Genomic DNA, 20,969 nt, shown 5'->3' with positions numbered 1-20,969 from the left:
AATCAGCAAAAGAATTTTCTTTCACGATATCTGACAATGCTAAAGTGGTTTACAAATTCTACGCCAGTAGACACCTACTGGTTCCAACGATATCATTATACCAGAGTAGTTTTAAGAGTATTTTCGCCTAGAAATGATCGATCAAGAGCGGGAAAGGTAAATCTTTACGAATATATGACGAGAGGGACAAGTGCTTGAGAGAGGACTTCTCTATCATTACAAGTGCCTGAGAGACGACTTTAATTACAATCTCCTGGATAGTTTTGTTTCTCAAATCAAGAAGTGCGTTATCATGCAGTAGCACATGTGATGTAGTTGTGTTGCTCGATTTTCTTACGCTGAGACCGAAAGGTGTCTCAGTTGATGGCAACAATTTCCAGCTGTGTTGCATACTGCCCTTGGGGCAGAATTCGTAGCCCAAAACACACTTTTTGAGCTATCAGATGTAAAATATTATGGTGGTGGTGGTGGTTAATGTTTAACGTTCCGTCGACAACGAGGCCATTAGAGACGGAGCGCAAGCCCGGGTTACGGAAGGATTGGGAAGGAAAGAGGCCGTGCCCTTTCGAAGGAACCATCCCGGCATTTGCCTGAAACGATTTAGGGAAACCACGGAAAACCTGAATCAGGATGGTTGGAGACGGGATTGAACCGTCGTCCTCCCGATAAAATATTAGGTTCACACTACTCTTTGCTCGAGTTTATGTCTTTTGGAGGGGCTCAGCCTTTCATTTCTTCTTAGGAAGTTAACAATAAAGGCATCATAACACGTCACCAGTAACAGTACTGCATACGAATGCTCAATGAGCGACCTGATGACGTTCAATAATAGTCACACCGTTGATTTTTGTTGTTTCGAATTAGAGCATGCAGTACTCCTACAGCAGACTTCTGAACTTTGCCTGTTGAATGCAAATGTCGCATGATGGTAAAATGGTAATCTATCACATATATCAGTAGTCGAGACTTCCTTAATGTGGAAAATCATTCATGCCAGAACAATCTTTGTTGAAACAAGAATATCTTTTTCTGGCGTATTTTTCCCAACACCACTCGCTCCATACACAATTCAAATCTTCCTAGCTGCCTCCTCTGCATTCACCCCTCTGTTATACCAAAAGTAAACGTTGTGTTGCTGATGTTACACCTATTTCCACTTGTGACTCAATTTTACAATGCTTAACTGTAGTTCATGATTTTCAAGTATGCAAAATCCAATGCTTAACTGCAAGATGATAACTAGAACTTCAAATTCGAAAATGACAGTTGATACACACACTGACAGCGTCGCGCCGCGTTCACCTGGGCGGCGCCGGATTTCAGGCGGCGGGTGGCGTCTGGCCGGTGGCCGGTAGCCGCTTCAGCGCGAGGAAACGCTCGAGCGTAAGCTGTTGCGACGCAGCCACGAGCTGTCCTGCGGAATTGTTTCTGGAATACTTGTTATTGCTGGTGGGTAGAATGTTAAGCGAATTATCTTCGATGTTCAGTCAGACTCATAACTTTAGACCGACTGTGGTAAAAAAAAAAAAAAAAAATTACAGTTGGACGCGAACATGCGACTATAAGGTTAGAACGCACGACGCTTGCCACTTTTTTTTTTTTTTTTTTTTTTTTGGGTCTCCTTCCTCCCCTTCAACCCATCCTTTACGCTCGCCAAGTGTTGCCTTCTCGGCCCGGCTTCTCCGCCTTTAAGAATGAAAGTAACTTGATGATGTGGAAACGCGCTTCTTCTGAACGACGAACGAAGTATGCCCCTTCTGTTGCCTTTGTTTGCAACATGGCTTGAATAAAAATAAATGTAAATTCCACTGAGAAGGCAGTCTCATAATTGTTGTGGAAATGTAACTGCATCTGTAGATTTCGTTCTCCGTGCGTGGAAAAACGGAAAGAAGCAAACTCATTATTGCTGATAAGTATAATTTCCTTTTTCAGAAGGTAATGAAGTAAAATAGGCTTCTTCTGCTTGATTTTACACTTAATTAACATAAATGTGTCTTCTTGTGAAAAGAAACGGAAAGAAAAACAGAAACTAAATAAATGGCATATACCAGTTTCATCACTGTGTTTCTCCGAAACCAAAGTAATAGATACACATAGGCTTAATTGGTCTATACTGATGATCTTCTCTGACTACTTTCTGTTGGAAATCCTCCTCCTGCTACGTGAAGAACAAACTTTAACCAAAAATCATTCGTCTAGTATACGAAATGCTTGAATGTGCAATGTAAATTACGCATTTCTAATGGTTACAGGATTGTTTTAGTTAAAAAGTTTGCGTAATTTTCTTTGTATTTTTTAGTACACATCAACTTGTGGTGCTCAGTTGTAAGGTATACCCAGATGTCCTCCCTATTGCTTGATTCTTTTGTTAGGACGTAATGCATCGTTTGGCCTTTCAACCAGTTAATTGCATTTCGTTTTGTTTTAGGGTAAGGTATACCGTCAGGGTTTAAAAATTCAGCAGTCGTAACGGCATTGGGCGTAGTTCTGCTGATGCTCGCTATCTTTTGTCTTATGTAGAGCCATATTTCTTTTACCCTGTCACACAGCAATCTATGCTCTTCGGTATCTGGTATTTTACATAATGGACACAGCGGTGACTCGGCCAATCGAATAGAGTGAAGTTTAGAGTTCGTCGTAATTTTTCTGTTTACAGCATAGTACCAGGTCGATTTGACATACGTTGGCAAGTTCCGGCAGTGAATATTTTCCCATATTGTTTCCCAGTTATAACAAGAATACTTTTGTTCTACGTCGCTTCTGGGTTTGTCTTTCATCAAGTTATTATAAAGTTCTTTTACTTTCATGATGTCTTTTCCAGAAATCCTTGCCTGTATATAGCTGTATTCTACGAAAAAGTATTTCAAGTGGTATAGTCCGTTGGGTATGTGTTGGACATTTATAGGTGCACTGACGTCAGCAGGAGCTATTTCGTTTAACAAATGTGCAGCAAGGGTACCACTTGGCTCTTTCCATTGTTTGTATGTGGTAGCAAGGTATAAGGCTTGCGCTTTTTTGCTGACATCGGTAAGATTTAACCCACCACATTTCGTAGGGAGCATCAGAATGTCATATTTGACTTTGAAAATACGTCTGCGGCTCACAAAGTGTCCTAGTGCAGATGCGATGCTTTTCAACAAAGTCGCAGGTGGTGGCAGAACTTGTGCTACATAATTAACTTTGGATGTAATGTATACATTTGCCACTGTTACTTTTTGAAGTTCATCGAGTTTCCTAATACTATGTGCTTGTACAGAGGCGCGTATGCTGTTAAGTAATTTTCGATAATTCGCAGCAATAGTGTGCTTGATATTTCTTTTAAAATCTATGCCGAGACATTTCATGGTTACAAGCTCGCGTAACAGATCCTGCGTTTGCGTCCCAATTCCACGGCCGATGTTGAAAATCCCCGACTTTGTTCTATTAAGTTTTGCACCAGATGCCTGTTCATATTTTGTTACTATTCGTAGTGCGCTCTGTACTTCAGCGCCATTCACGACTAGGAAGCCAACATCATCAGCGTATGCCTTGCACACGATCTTTTCTCCATATATTTGTAGTCCTTGTAGATGTTTCATAAGGGAGGCAAGCAGGGGCTCGATGGCGATGGCGAAGAGTGCCATTGACATTGGACACCCTTGCCTAATGGAGCTGGCGACGGCAATCGGGCGGCTAATGTGTCCATTGATGACAAATCTGGCTGAGTTGTTTGTTACTGTATTTCTTACTACCGCAATGAATAGAGGTGGGAAGCCCATTGCGCCCATGGTGCGAAGGAGAAAACTATGATTAACTCTGTCGAAGGCTTTGTCAAAGTCGAGTGAGATGAGTGCACATTTTATTTTGCAGACGTCGGCCGTTGAGATTAGGTCCCTGTAATCACAGAGGGTCTGGAGAATTCTTCTGTCTTTGCCCACACTTGTTTGATAAGGGCCAGTGACGCTGGTCATTGTGGTTTTCAGCCTGCGAGCGAGGATGCGGCCAAAGATTTTGTAATCGCTGTTTAAAAGCGTAATTGGCCTCAGAGCGCTTACAGATTTCGTATTGGTAGTTTTTGGCACTAGCACTACGAGTCCCTCACGAAATTCCTTCGGGATGTCATTCTCAGGGTTTAGCAGTTCGTTGCAGATGAGAGTAAACTTGCCTTTTACGAGTCCACTGAATCTGCGATAAAATTCTGCCGGAATTCCATCTGCCCCTGGAGCCTTATTTTTCGTGCTTCCATATATAGCTTCTTCGACGTCTTCTTCAGTCACTTCCGAGATGAGAGTTTGTGCTTCCGCGTGGCATACTTTGCCCTGGAGGTTAATCATTAACTCGTCTTGAAGCTGTTCGTCAACCGGCTGACTAGACATTAAGGATTCAAAATGCTGTACGATTGCCTCTTTAATCTCTCTTTGCTTCGTCAGCTTCCTTCCATCATCAGTTGTTATTTCAGATAATATCTTGCGAGCCGCCCTTTTGCTTTCACGAATGACATGATAAATGGAAGTGACCTCATGCTGGGCTAAGTTCTGGGCACGCGACCTTATTTGGTAGCCTTCCAGTTGTTTACGCCGTAGTGCTAAGATTTTTGCTTTAATTTTGTTAATTCTTTCGTAGTTGTCCACAACTGTTGCATCGCACTTGTTCAAATCCCTTAGACACTGAAAGTAAAATTCTATAGTTGATTTGTACCAAAAGTTTTTATCTTTGGAGTAGTTTATAAAAAACCTCCGTATTTTAGGTTTGGCATGTTTCAGCCACCAGTCAGTGCCAGAGTTGTACGAGCTAAATTTGCTTTCACACTCTCTCCATACCTTGTGAAATGCCTCCTGACAAGCATGGTCTTCCAGATGTGACACATTGAGCTTCCATGTGCCTCGACCTCTGAATGTCCCTTGTTTTATCAGATTGATTGTGCATATGTAAGCAGCATGATCTGAAAAAACGGTAGGCCATACTTCGGACTGCAAAATGAGGTGTCTCAAATTGTGCGTTACATATATCCTGTCGAGACGGCTCGCCGAGTGACTTGTGGCGTGGGTGAAGCCAGGGGCTGCACCGTGCATATGTTCCCATGAGTCTATTAGTCTTAAGTCATTAACTATACGTTCCAGTTCAGTACACTTGTTAAAATTGGGAGTTTGGTCTTTGGCATGCAAAACACAATTAAAATCTCCTCCTAGGATAAGGCGATCATATCGAGTTCCAAATAGTGGGACAATTTCTTCTTTAAAGAACTCCGTTCTGCGGTGCCTGTTACTGGATCCTGAAGGGGCATACACGTTAATGAGCCGTATGTTGTTTATTGTGGCCGCTATGCCTTTACTGTTTGGTAGTTTTACTACATCTTGGACTACTATGCCCTCCTTTGTGAGCAGAGCCGTGCCCATTTCCGCTCCATGCCCTGGGTTTGTAATGGCGTTGAAGCCAGGTACGTTACCAAGCTCAATGTCTGTCACTTCTTGTAAAAGTATAATGTCACTGTCAGAAGCATATATAAAATCTTTTAAGTTCTGTAGTTTAAAGGAACTGTGAATCTTATTAAGGTTTACTGTCGCGAATTTGTATGCTTGTATGTCAGACATTCTTCATTCTACTTGATCTAACTTTAAAAAACATTCTTCTGTTTTGTCTCGCAAACGTCAGCTTTAAAACGCATCTTAATAATATTCTCCGGTAGCAAATGTTTCAGCGGTGTGTCCTTGTTCTTTAGAATGTTCGTTCGCGGGGACGTCGTCGTTGAAGAAATCAGCCACCTGTGGGGCTAGCTTACAGTCTGTCTGAGTTTCTGAAACTTCTGTCATTTCAGCGTCGGCATTGTTATGGTCGCTTTCGTCTGCCCAGCTGGTGGAGGTTGTCGTCGTGGGTGGGACGAGTGAAGCTTCATGAGAGTGACTCGTTTCTTGAGGGTCGTTGGATGCTTTCTTTGTTGGCTTTCCTTGGACGTCTCGTTTTTCCAGCGCAGAAGGGGAACGCTCCACAGAAACTGGTGTCGCTTTCGTGTTGCTACAGATCTGTTGGCGTAAGGTACTACCTATTTCCTTCGCTTTTTGTCGGAGTGTGGGAGCTGTCTCCTCTGCACCTTTGCGCGCCAGCCGGCGTTTCTTATTTTTCTTCGGAGAATTGCCTCTCGACGGACTTTCTTCAGTATCAACGTTAGTGTCGCTTTCCTGCAAGGTGTGTCGGTCTTCAGCTTCCGGCGGATCTGCTGCCTTTACAATTGCAGGTGCCTGTGTCGGTGGAACTTCACCTGTTTCCGTAGATTGGCGGGACTCTTGTAGGTCGTTAGCTATGACGACACTGACGTCAATCGGAATTTCAGTGTTTGGAGAATTTGTATTTGCACACGATTCAGGGGCTGCGGAGACAGTCGGCCGTTCGCGTGCCACGGCGGCGTAGGTTCCTGGCAGGGTTGTCATCGCCGGTGGCCTGGCGGCCTCGCCGGCCGGCAGCTGTGCAACGCGCCGCTGTATACATTCTGCGCGAACGTGCCTAGGCTTGTTACAGGCGGCACAGGTTCGCGGTTGGTCGTCATAAATTACAATCCCTCTATATCCGCAGACATTGATGTACGACGGGATGTGCTTTTGTAACTCTACACTAAGCTGACGTACGCCATTTAGTACTGGGAATTTATGCGCGCTTGACCATTTCTCGGCAAAGTTGCTGAGCACTTTCCCGAAGGGTGAAATTACAGCATTAATTTGGTCTGTTGTAATCTCAAAAGGTAACTCGAAGATTCGAATTGTGCGAATGCCAAAACCAGCATGTGCAACGGTGACTTCACCAACGTTTCCATCTGAGTGCTTAAATTTCATGACACCTCCGGAAGATTCAACTATTTTCTCGCACAACTCGGAACTACGCATTTTAACAAACACGACACAAGTTACAATCGACAGGTGGATCCCAATTACATCATTTAAGGAGAGCTTCACATCTTCTTCTAACCAATTTTCTACTTCAAACGACTTGGGTCTGGCATATCGAGGATCAAAGGTAAGTTTCAACGTATCTTTTCGACTTGGTTGATTCATCACTGCATGCTACTCATTACTTCTCGAAGCGTTCTATAAAAAGAGTTTTAATCCGCAGCAAGCACAAGACTTACCACGCGGAAGCACAGACGGCGCAGCGCACACCACACTACGTCCTACCTCCACGCCGTCCGCCGGCGAACTACGCCACTAGACCACGGGCTCACGTAGACCGACAACGTCTCGGAAGTAGACAACACTTCCTCCTGACACTTCCACATCTTACAGTGTTGCCAGATTGTGCATATGGCCGGACTTACAGTTGTCAGGGGCGGTCAGTTTTATTGGCCACCTTAAGTGAATGACTCGGACTTAGTCTCTGTGGCGGTCGGCCGGCGGTCAGTTTTATTGTCTAAGACTGTACCTTTATTTTTTAAAGAGTTATAGATTATTGTGCCTTATTTAATTAATAATTATTGATGAGAATAGTTACCATTTCTCATACATACTTGTGTAATTTGCTAATGAGCATGGTTCTTCAAACCATGAAAGTTTAAGAGCCCTCTTGTACTCATGTACTAGGCTAGTTAGTTTTTTTTTTTGGTCATCAGTCTACTGACTGGTTTGATGCGGCCCGTCACGAATTCCTTTCCTGTGCTAACCTCTTCATCTCAGAGTAGCACTTGCAACCTACGTCCTCAATTATTTGCTTGACGTATTCCAATCTCCGTCTTCCTCTACAGTTTTTGCCCTCTACAGATCCCTCTAGTACCATGGAAGTCATTCCCTCATGTCTTAGCAGATGTCCTATCATCCTGTCTCTTCTCCTTATCAATGTTTTCCACATATTCCTTTCCTCTCCGATTCTGCGTAGAACCTCCTCATTCCTTACCTTATCAGTCCACCTACATTTCAACATTCGTCTATAGCACCACATCTCAAATGCTTCGATTCTCTTCTGTTCCGGTTTTCCCACAGTCCCTGTTTCACTACCATACAATGCTGTACTCCAGACGCACATCCTCAGAAATTTCTTCCTCAAATTAAGGCCGGTATTTGATAGACTTCTCTTGGCCAGAAATGCCTTTTTTGCCATAGCGATCCTGCTTTTGATGTCCTCCTTGCTCCGTCCGACATTGGTTATTTTACTGCCTAGGTAGCAGAATTCCTTAACTTCATTGACTTCGTGACCATTAATCCTGATGTTAAGTTTCTCGATGTTCTCATTTCTACTACTTCTCATTACCTTCGTCTTTCTCCGATTTACTCTCAAACCATACTGTGTACTCATTAGACTGTTCATTCCGTTCAGCAGATCATTTAATTCTTCTTCACTTTCACTCAGGATAGCAATGTCATCAGCGAATCGTATCATTGATATCCTTTCACCTTGTATTTTAATTCCACTCCCGAACCTTTCTTTTATTTCCATCATTGCTTCCTCGATGTACAGATTGAAGAGTAGGGGCGAAAGGCTACAGCCTAGTCTTACACCCTTCTTAATACGAGCACTTCGTTCTTGATGGTCCACTCTTATTATTCCCTCTCGGTTGTTGTACATATTGTATATGACCCGTCTCTCCCTATAGCTCACCCCTACTTTTTGCAGAATCTCGAACAGCTTGCACCATTTTATACTGTCGAACGCTTTTTCCAGGTCGACAAATCCTATGAAAGTGTCTTGATTTTTCTTTAGCCTTGCTTCCATTATTAGCCGTAACGTCAGAATTGCCTCTCTCGTCCCTTTACTTTTCCTAAATCCAAACTGATCGTCACCTAGCGCATTCTCAATTTTCTTTTCCATTCTTCTGTATATTATTCTTGTAAGCAGCTTCGATGCATGAGCTGTTGAGCTGATTGTGCGATAATTCTCGCACTTGTCAGCTCTTGCCGTCTTCGGAATTGTGTGAATGATGCTTTTCCGAAAGTCAGATGGTATATCGCCAGACTCATATATTCTACACACTAATCGTTTTGTTGCCACTTCCCCCAATGATTTTAGAAATTCTGATGGAATGTTATCTATCCCTTCTGCCTCATTTGACCGTAAGTCCTCCAAAGCTTTTTAAAATTCCGATTCTAATACTGGATCCCCTACCTCTTCTAAATCGACTCCTGTTTCTTCTTCTATCACATCAGACAAATCTTCACCCTCATAGAGGCTTTCAATGTATTCTTTCCACCTATCTGCTCTCTCCTCTGCATTTAACAGTGGAATTCCCGTTGCACTCTTAATGTTACCACCGTTGCTTTTAATGTCACCAAAGTTTGTTTTGACTTTCCTGTATGCTGAGCCTGTCCTTCCGACAATCATATCTTTTTCGATGTCTTCACATTTTTCCTGCAGCCATTTCGTCTTAGCTTCCTTGCACTTCCTATTTATTTCATTCCTCAGCGACTTGTATTTCTGTATTCCTGATTTTCCCGGAACATGTTTGTACTTCCTCCTTTCATCAATCAACTGAAGTATTTCTTCTGTTAGCCATGGTTTCTTCGCTGCTACCTTCTTTGTACCTATGTTTTCCTTCCCAACTTCTGTGATGGCCCTTTTTGAGATGTCCATTCCTCTTCAACTGTACTGCCTACTGCGCTATTCCTTATTGCTGTATCTATAGCGTTAGAGAACTTCAAATGTATCTCGTCATTCCTTAGTACTTCCGTATCCCACTTCTTTGCGTATTGATTCTTCCTGACTAATGTACTGAACTTCAGCCTACTCTTCATCACTACTATATTGTGGTCTGAGTCTATATCTGCTCCTGGGTACGCCTTACAATCCATTATCTGATTTCGGAATCTCTGTCTGACCATGATGTAATCTAATTGAAATCTTCCCGTATCTCCCGGCCTTTTCCAAGTATACCTCCTCCTCTTGTGATTCTTGAACAGGGTATTCGCTATTACTAGCTGAAACTTGTTACAGAACTCAATTAGTCTTTCTCCTCTTCCATTCCTTGTCCCAAGCCCATATTCTCCTATAACCTTTTCTTCTACTCCTTCCCCTACAACTGCATTCCAGTCGCCCATGACTATTAGATTTTCGTCCCCCTTTACATACTGCACTACTCTTTCAATATCCTCATACACTTTCTCTATCTGTTCATCATCTGCTTGTGACGTCGGCATGTATACCTGAACTATCGTTGTAGGTGTTGGTCTGCTGTCGATTCTGATTAGAACAACCCGGTCACTGAATTGTTCACAGTAACACACCCTCTGCCCTACCTTCCTATTCATAACGAATCCTACACCTGTTATACCGTTTTCTGCTGCTGTTGATATTACCCGATACTCATCTGACCAGAAATCCTTGTCTTCCTTCAAGGAATACAGGTCCTTCAATAAATATATCAACAGGAGTCAGTAGCCAGGGTAGAGTTTACTAAGTTTTTGGGTGTAAATATAGATGAGATCTTAATTTGAAAATTCATATTTAGGATCTCCTAATGCCACTAGGATCAGCAACTTTTGCAGTCAGAATAATTGCCAATTTTGAGGATACAGAAGATAGTAAACTAACATACTTTGTACACTTTCACTCTCTGATGTCAAACCGAAAAACATTTTGGGGTAACTCAACACAAGCAAAAGGATTCACTGCTCAAAAGAAAGTGGTCAGAATAATGTGTGGGGCTCATAGTCGCACATCTGGTAGGCATCTGCTTAAAGGGTTAGGGATTCTTACAACATCCTCACAGTGTGTGTGATTATGATGATTCAAGATCCTCAAACTACATTCACTCAGTATTGAAATTTGTGCTCAACGGCATGGAACAGTTTCAAAACAACAGTGACATTCATGATTATAATACCAGAAGAAAGAAAGACTTACACTACATCAACATGTATACTCTGCAAATCAGAGGGTTCATCGAACCACCTTCACAATTCCCTATTATTCCAGTCTCGTACAGCGAGCGGAAAGAAAGAACAAATTCATCTTTCCTTGTGAGCTGTGATATACCTTATTTCATCAAGGTGATCGTTTCTTCCTATGTAGGTCGGCGCCAACAAAATATTTTCGCATTCGGAGGATTTACTTGGCGATTGGAATTTCGTGAGAAGATTCAAAAATGGTTCAAATGGCTCTGAGCACTATGGGACTTAACATCTAAGGTCATCAGTCCCCTAGAACTTAGAACTACTTAAACCTAACTAAACTAAGGACATCACACACGTCCATGCCCGAGGCAGGATTCGAACCTGCGACTGGAGCGGTCGCGCGGTTCCACACTGTAGCGCCTAGAACAACTCGGCCATTTCGGCTGGCGATAAGAAGATTCCTCCGCAACAAAAACGCCTTCGTTTTAATGATGTCCATCCCAAATCCTGTATCATTTCACTCACACTCTCTTCCCTATTTCGCGATAATACAAAATGTGCTGCTGTTCTCTGAAATTTTTCGATGTACTCTGTCTGTCCTATCAGCTAATGATCCCGCACCGCGCAGCAGCATTCTAAAAGAGGACGGACAAGCGTAGTGTAGGCAATCTCTTTAGTAGGTCTGTTACATTTTATAAGTGTCCTGCCAATGAAACATAGTCTTTGGTTTGCCTTGTCACAACATTTTCTATATGTTTTTTCCATTATAAGGTGTTCGTAACTATAATTCCTTGGTATTTAGTTGAATTTAAGTCCTTTAGACTTGATTGTTTTATCGTGTAGCCGAAGTTTGATTCCTTTTAACACTCATGTGGATGACTTCACACTTCTCGTTATTTACGTTATTTGACCTATCTTTGGCACAGAAGTGGTAAAATAGGCTACTGTACAACTTTGCGATAAACTAACTGATGAAATGAAATGTCTGAAAGACAGCAATAATAGTTTCAAAAATAAATTGAAATCATATCTCCCTGACACCTCCTTCTATAGCACCGATGAATTCTTGAATAGGAATAAATGAACTTATAGGTAATGTATTGTATTTTAACCGGGGGCCTAGAAACGACGGATAGGCTCCGTCCCTGCCGCAGCCGCAGTGGTCCACAACCCCAAGACGACTACCGCAGTCCACGTTACCCCTCCGCCGACCTACACCGAACCCAGGGTTATTGTGCGGTTGGGCTCCCGGTGGACCCCCTCAGGGAACGTCTCACACCAGACGAGTGTAACCCCTGTGTTTGTGTGGTAGAGTAATGATGGTGTACGCGTAGGTGAAGAACTTGTTTGCGCAGCAATCGCCGACATAGTGTAGCTGAGGTGGAATAAGGTAAACCAGCTCGCATTCGCCGAGGAAGATGGAAAACCGCCTAAAAACCACCCACAGACTGGCCGGCTCACCGGACCTCGACATAAGTCCGCCGGGCGGATTCGTGCCGGAGACCAGGCGCTCCTTTCCGACCGGAAAGCCGTGCGTTAGACCGCACGGCCAACCGGGTGGGCGAACTTACAGGTAATATATATTCATTTTGTGCCATTTAAGGGAATGAGTTATAGAATAAAAATTTTAAGTTTTCCTAATTCTTAAAAAAAAAAAACTTGATTCTTGTGTGCTTTTCTTATGCACTTGACACAGACCACATCATGACGGTTACCGTGAGAATAGTCGATGGAACACGGAACAAACTAAATAGCTGACTAACTTGATAAATAATTGGGCGTGAACAGCATCTGTTGAGAGATCAATGTGAAGGACTGGGAGAAGCCACATACCCGTATGAGACAGCGTTATCAGCTGAAGTTTGAATTGTGACTCACTGAGGTCTCCATTCGTCTGGCTGATCGAAGCGTGCAATATTGTGGGGCATTCGGATGTGAGATTGGCCGATTGTTGGACTGCTTGGGAATGTGGGGGCAGGAATACTTATTGTCAAGGTTCTGGTTGGCCACGTCTGAGCACCACAAGGGAGGATCGGAGAGTTGTGCTGCAAACACGTCAGCCCCTTCAAATTTGCACCTCCCAACCCAGAACTACTGATGGCCTTGGGAGAGCCAGTCATGACAAAACTCTACCATCTGGTGAGCAAGATGTATGAGACAGGCAAAATACCCACAGACTTCAAGAAGAATGTAATAATTCCAATCCCAAAGAAAGCAGGTGTTGACAGATGTGAAAATTACAGAACTATCAGTTTAATAAGTCACAGCTGCAAAATACTAACGCGAATTCTTTACAGACGAATGGAAAAACTGGTAGAAGCGGACCTCGGGGAGGATCAGTTTGGATTCCGTAGAAATGTTGGAACACGTGAGGCAATACTAACCTTACGACTTATCTTAGAAGAAAGATTAAGAAAAGGCAAACCTACGTTTCTAGCATTTGTAGACTTAGAGAAAGCTTTTGACAACGTTAACTGGAATACTCTCTTTCAATTTCTGAAGGTGGCAGGGGTAAAATACAGGAAGCGAAACGCTATTTACAATTTGTACAGAAACCAGATGGCAGTTATAAGAGTCGAGGGGCATGAAAGGGAAGCAGTGGTTGGGAAAGGACTGAGACAGGGTTGTAGCCTCTCCCCGATGTTATTCAATCTGTATATTGAGCAAGCAGTAAAGGAAACAAAAGAAAAATTCGGAGTAGGTATTAAAATTCATGGAGAAGAAGTAAAAACTTTGAGGTGTGCCGATGACATTGTAATTCTGTCAGAGACAGCAGAGGACTTGGAAGAGCAGTTGAACGGAATGGACAGTGTCTTGAAAGGAGGATATAAGATGAACATCAACAAAAGCGAAACGAGGATAATGGAATGTAGTCAAATTAAATCGGGTGATGCTGAGGGGATTAGATTAGGAAATGAGACACTTAAAGTAGTAAAGGAGTTTTGCTATTTAGGGAGTAAAATAACTGATGATGGTCGAAGTAGAGAGGATATAAAATGTAGACTGGCAATGGAAAGGAAATCGTTTCTGAAGAAGAGAAATTTGTTAACATCGAGTATAGATTTAAGTGTCAGGAAGTCGTTTCTGAAAGTATTTCTATGGAGTGTAGCCATGTATGGAAGTGAAACATGGACGATAACCAGTTTGGACGAGAAGAGAATAGAAGCTTTCGAAATGTGGTGCTACAGAAGAAAGCTGAAGATAAGGTGGGTACATCACGTAACTAATGAGGAGGTATTGAATAGGATTGGGGAGAAGAGAAGTTTGTGGCACAACTTGACTAGAAGAAGGGATCAGTTGGTAGGACATGTTTTGAGGCATCAAGGAATAACAAATTTAGCATTGGAGGGCAGCGTGGAGGGTAAAAATCGTAGAGGGAGACCGAGAGATCAATACACTAAGCCGATTCAGAAGGATGTAGGTTGCAGTAGGTACTGGGAGATGAAGAAGCTTGCACAGGATAGAGTAGCATGGAGAGCTGCATCAAACCAGTCTCAGGACTGAAGACCACAACAACAACAACATCCCAGAACAAGTGATGGACTGCCTGCAGCCTTCTGTGTCACCTGGCATCGTTGACTGGGGACTAGCAGGGGTTGGAATAGGGAATGACTGTCCCACACATAGGCTGCCGTTACACACACGGCTGCGTTTGGAATGGTGCCTCGACTGAGAACCACAGGCCGAAGATGACTGCCATTTAAATGTATTCAGTGAATAATCACGGTTCTACACAGCTCTAGATGACCACCGTCGGTGAGCATGGCTGTGACCTGCGCGGAGGTTCCACTTTTTCCAATGTAATGGAGATGTACTGCGGTGTTCCTCTTGGCGCACCTAACTTCACGGCGTGGCTGGTACTGACTGAGGGAACTCTGATGGCGCAACGGAACCTCATTAACTTCCTTAGTCCTCATGTTTTACATCCCTTGTGACAGTACCATGGTGGAATTTTTCAATAGGACAGGGCTGTACGCACTAGGCACGTATCTCTTTTAACTGTGTGTGTGTGTGTGTTGTTGAGGTATTTCCACGGACAAAAAGCCCCAATCTGTTCCCCATAGAAAACGTGTTGAATCAGCTCCGTTTCTGTGCCACTGTCAAGTATCAGGCTACATTTGTCGGCCAGTTTGCCTCAAGAGAGGATACCGCAGCCTTATGACGCTCTTCCCAACCGAATCAGTGTATGCATCCAGGTCAAAGGGGAAGCAAGGCCATACTGATATGTGAGGGCCTACTGCCAAAATTTTTGGAGATTTGACTTGACATTATAATCACTGTAATAGCGTAATATACTCTTTCAACCCATGACATATCATTTTATTCACTGATCCTCTTCTGGGTGCATCGCTTTTTCTGTGGGTTAGTGTGCATCTGTACTGCGCAAACCACTTTCGGTGTGTGGCAGAAGTTGCTTTTCGTACTACTGTCACTTTGCCCTAATTTTACCTTCGTTGTGCTTTCGTAAGTTATACATACGAGGAAGGGATATACTGGTTGACCCTTCTAGGAACGTACGCTCTCGGATCTCTGACAGTAAACCATATCATGATGAGAGCAGCTCCTTCCAGTTGGCAGAGCATCTCCTTGACGCTTTCGTGCTTGCTAAGTGAACCTGTATTAGTAATATCTGGTGCGATCCCAGTCTGAAAAGCAATATTCAAGTATCGAGGAATGAGGATTTTCGAAGCTACCTCTTTCTGAGTAGACTGCACTTCCTGAGAATTCTTCCAGTGAATCTCCGCAGGTGGCTGACATGTGATTAGTTTTATGGTGTCCTTCCACTTTGAATCCCTCCGGACCCATACTCCTAGACTCTTGTTCATAAGAATCAGGAAAAAATGAGGGTCAACGTCCTGTGTGTTAAATCTATTTTCATACAGGCGATTCCTATGGTCTTATTGCATGGCTTAAGATCTTTTATTTCAATGTTGCCTCCAATTACTATTGGTTATGTTACGCATTACACTGTCAGGTGGTTCCTCTGAAGGAAGGAAGTACCGGTGTCCCAGTGTTTTCTTGTAAGGTACACAGATACACAATGACACGCTGAAATTCTCTGAAAGCTGGAAATGCGTTCTTTGCGATCCAAAAAAGGATGGACTGTCGGTCGAGTTGCTTCAGATGCCAATAGAGTTCCATGTTTGTGGACAGGCTGCAGGGAAACAGGTTAGCACACAAGGCGGATTGGACAACGTCATCGACGCATTGAAACTTTACCTGAGACCGACATCTGGCCGTCTCTGCGTTGCGGAATCATACTGATACGCCAGTGTACCGCGAGACCATATCATAAGGACCACTGGAGTCGCTGTGTCCGATGAGAGTGTAATGAACAGGTTAGCGAAAAAGACCTTACGTCCCAGACGTCCGATTCACGTACCCCACTTGAAAGGACAATATCTCGCAGTTCGCCTACAGTTCTGTCGCTCCCATATAAACTGTCAACTGTCAACTTAGTCACTGGCGGAACGCGTTACTTACAGGCGAGATATCCTCTGACGCAAGGTTCGTATGCGGAGACCCGTGGTGAGCGGTACCTGCGAACGTTGTCCAGGTAATCGATAGATTGCTAAGCTTCTTTGACGTTGTGGCGAGGCTTCAGTGTTGAGCTTCAGTGTTGACAGCCATTCGGATCTTCTCGTTGTTCATCGTCGCCTTACCGCCAGGCGTTAAGCAGGACAGATCCTGCTAGACCATTAGGTGGTTGCTGCTTTCGATGATAGCCCTGTATTACTTCTAATGCCGGGGCCTATATGGCGGACGTCAGCAGAGAAGTCTTGCGAAGTTTGGACGTTGAAGTAATGGAACGTCGGACGGTGAGTCCTCAGTATAATATATAAGAAACTATCAGCCTCGATTGCGGTAATGAAGTCAACCTTTACCTAGGTTTCAGACCAAGTAATTGAGCCTTCTTCAGCAGATATACCTGAATCTATAATACGTCTAAGAGGGCATGGTCTAGAAATAAAACTAAAACACCCTAAATAGGCGTAGTCCTCAGTATCGTACATGTGTGGGACATGCTTTTATAGACGTGTTCGTGGTCGTCTTGTTCCACTACAGCCTCTCCAAAGACTCTCATGGGCTCTCATTGAAGAATGGGAATGCATACTAGAGGATGACTTCCGTGGACATGTAAGGAGCATGCGACGTATGAGTCAGGCAACGATAAACGTTCACGGAGGGCATAGACATTATTGACAATATCAAAGTCCAATGAAAAGCGCCCAGAATTATAGGACTATGACTTCGTCACCTATCGGACATTTCAGTTCTTTTTATGTAAACGATCAAGGATGTACTGATGTTTTGCCGGCTGCTGTGGCCGAGCGGTTCTACGCGCTTCAGTCCGGAACCGCGCTGCTGATACTGTCGGAGGTTCGAATCCTGCCTCGGGCATGGATGTGTGTGATGTCCTTAGGTTAGTTAGGTTTAAGTAATTCTAAGTCTAGTGGACTGATGACATCAGATGTTAAGTCCCATAGTGCTTAGAGCCATTTGTACCATTTTTGTACCGATGTTTTATTTTGTACTTAATTTGTGAAAGGTAAAGGTATAATATCATAACGTACTCAGTCCTCAATATTTGCCCATTGGAGAACGGCAGACCGCCGAAATCACTTTACATGATTCTTTTGAGTAGTGTATTTTATGGATGTGACTGCTTCCACGATCGGTCTCCAGTCTTGTAATCATACATAAGCAAGCCTTTCTGCCTATTTATACACAGTACGGAACATTTGTTTGAGTGTTAGTGGCCAATCCTTGCACCAAGTGTCGATCCTAATGTCCCAAATTAGAAACACGGTATCTATGCTAATACTCGCTTAAACTGTGCTGACGCGCTGCTCCCGTGGCACGGCACCGTTTCGGTCCTCGCGCTCGGTCCTAATGGCTTGGGAGCAACACCGTGCAGCGAAATAATTAAGAAAACCATCGAGCACTTGCAATGAAGCGAACGCACCGCCGTCAGCAAATGCTCCACAATGAATCGCCATTGTGCGTGACACCAACGGTTATTCTTCCAGCGCGAACCCCCCGCTCTTATCCGTTACGCGGTGTTTTATGCGTGTTTGGCTTTATAGCGACAACGCAGAAATGATGCGCACCTTTCTTTCCCTTGTCCTGTCAAGCAGTACATTTAAGAGAGCGCCCGCGTTGCTCTTCTGTTTTGCGCATTATTTACAGTTGCTTTATGTATTCTGCGTTGCAACAACGAAAAAAGTTCCTTTTTTTGGCAGAAATTCGAAGCACTAGTCCTTTCAAAATATCACCCGCGCCAGATGTTTTCTGCATTTGTTGCTCGGCAAAATAAGCCGTAGTTGTCTTCTCATTCACTTGTTTCCATCGCAATTGAGGAATTCGCATTCGGAAATGCGAGGCCGCGAAAACTGAAAGAGGTGCGGACCATTCACGCGGTGAGCCGGCTGGGAAGCGCTCAATACGTTGTTGACGCTCTGTAAACACTTGCTGTAGCCGTGCCAAGTGCTGGCTCGTTCGTTGCGCACCAAAGGAGGAGGTGCTTAAGGGAATGTGTGCACCGCAGATGCTGCGTGCGTGGCGTAGGGGCCTACTTCTGCAGCAGAAAGGTACGTCCAATCGATGTTTTGTTAGCTTCCTGTTATGTCTGAAAGACGGGTTACCTACGAATCTTAGTCAGGATATACTCTCAATCAAAATAAATGCCCTCTCAGATACCATGTTTACCCTACGAAACAAATTAGCGACGCAGTCTCACTGCTAATTTAGTGGAAAATTGCCTATACAGTAAACACTTTGCGTAACGATTTACGATGGATATGACAAAATAATAATGAAGTTACATGAACCTGAATATTGCAACAATCATCTAACTCTCCATGAAAAGCTGTAAGCGCTGGGGCTAATAGCATCGAGCATTTCTGCGAGCAAGTGGACCTACTCTGTAGAGATGCTCAGAAATACAAGGTATCATATAAAGAAAGCACTCCACCTTCAGGCCACGACTGGGCTACCGGGACCATCCGACCGCCGTGTCATCCTCGATGAATGGTGCGGATAGGAGGGGCGTGGGGTCAGCACACCGCTCTCCCGGTCGTAAGATGGTATTCTTGACCGAAGCCGCTACTATTCGGTGGAGTAGCGCCTCAACTGGCATCACGAGGCTGAGTGCACTCCGAAAAATGGCAACAGCGCATGGCGGCCTGGATGGTCACCCATCCAAGTGCCGACCACGCCTGACGGCGCTTAACTTCGGTGATCTCGCGGGAACCGGTGTATCCACTGCGGCAAGGCCGTTGCCTGCAAGGTATCATATAATCAGTTTTTTTTTTTTTTTTCTTTTTGGAACGAACTGCCACTTTGTCAGCTATGCCATTTTGAACACCTACCTTTCCTGATGGAAGATCATCCATAGAAACGTGAAGCACGATACACGCATTGGCGACTATAGTTTGGATTTTAAATACAGGGGAAAAAAATGAAAGATTTTACTAAGTGCTGAAGGCAAAGAGCAAGTTACGCATTTGCGGATCGTGTGAAGACTGCTGCGTACGAATCGGGTGAGCCTTTTAAATACACTCCTGGAAATTGAAATAAGAACACCGTGAATTCATTGTCCCAGGAAGGGGAAACTTTATTGACACATTCCTGGGGTCAGATACATCACATGATCACACTGACAGAACCACAGGCACATAGACACAGGCAACAGAGCACGCACAATGTCGGCACTAGTACAGTGTATATCCACCTTTCGCAGCAATGCAGGCTGCTATTCTCCCATGGAGACGATCGTAGAGATGCTGGATGTAGTCCTGTGGAACGGCTTGCCATGCCATTTCCACCTGGCGCCTCAGTTGGACCAGCGTTCGTGCTGGACGTGCAGACCGCGTGAGACGACGCTTCATCCAGTCCCAAACATGCTCAATGGGGGACAGATCCGGAGATCTTGCTGGCCAGGGTAGTTGACTTACACCTTCTAGAGCACGTTGGGTGGCACGGGATACATGCGGACGTGCATTGTCCTGTTGGAACAGCAAGTTCCCTTGCCGGTCTAGGAATGGTAGAACGATGGGTTCGATGACGGTTTGGATGTACCGTGCACTATTCAGTGTCCCCTCGACGATCACCAGTGGTGTACGGCCAGTGTAGGAGATCGCTCCCCACACCATGATGCCGGGTGTTGGCCCTGTGTGCCTCGGTCGTATGCAGTCCTGATTGTGGCGCTCACCTGCACGGCGCCAAACACGCATACGACCATCATTGGCACCAAGGCAGAAGCGACTCTCATCGCTGAAGACGACACGTCTCCATTCGTCCCTCCATTCACACCTGTCGCGACACCACTGGAGGCGGGCTGCACGATGTTGGGGCGTGAGCGGAAGACGGCCTAACGGTGTGCGGGACCGTAGCCCAGCTTCATGGAGACGGTTGCGAATGGTCCTCGCCGATACCCCAGGAGCAACAGTGTCCCTAATTTGCTGGGAAGTGGCGGTGCGGTCCCCTACGGCACTGCGTAGGATCCTACGGTCTTGGCGTGCATCCGTGCGTCGCTGCGGTCCGGTCCCAGGTCGACGGGCACGTGCACCTTCCGCCGACCACTGGCGACAACATCGATGTACTGTGGAGACCTCACGCCCCACGTGTTGAGCAATTCGGCGGTACGTCCACCCGGCCTCCCGCATGCCCACTATACGCCCTCGCTCAAAGTCCGTCAACTGCACATACGGTTCACGTCCACGCTGTCGCGGCATGCTACCAGTGTTAAAGACTGCGATGGAGCTCCGTATGCCACGGCAAACTGGCTGACACTGACGGCGGCGGTGCACAAATGCTGCGCAGCTAGCGCCATTCGACGGCCAACACCGCGGTTTCTGGTGTGTCCGCTGTGCCGTGCGTGTGATCATTGCTTGTACAGCCCTCTCGCAGTGTCCGGAGCAAGTATGGTGGGTCTGACACACCGGTGTGAATGTGTTCTTTTTTCCATTTCCAGGAGTGTAGGAATGAGGTTGACAAGGAAAATGATTTGAAAAGAGGTATGAGTATCAATCTATGTAATTGTCACCAAAGAGAGAAAAATCACTATACTACGTATAATACTAAAGTTCATAAAACATCTGGCACAACATGAGAATAAACTGAACAGAGATAATTCAGTACCGGACGGAAATCGTTGAGCAAGGTTCATTAACAGGGAATACG

This window comes from Schistocerca piceifrons, chromosome 8 (genome assembly GCF_021461385.2).
Source record: "Schistocerca piceifrons isolate TAMUIC-IGC-003096 chromosome 8, iqSchPice1.1, whole genome shotgun sequence".
Lineage (NCBI taxonomy): Eukaryota > Metazoa > Arthropoda > Insecta > Orthoptera > Acrididae > Schistocerca > Schistocerca piceifrons.
The sequence above is the reverse complement of the archived record's forward strand: the minus strand, read 5'-3'. Positions refer to the sequence as shown.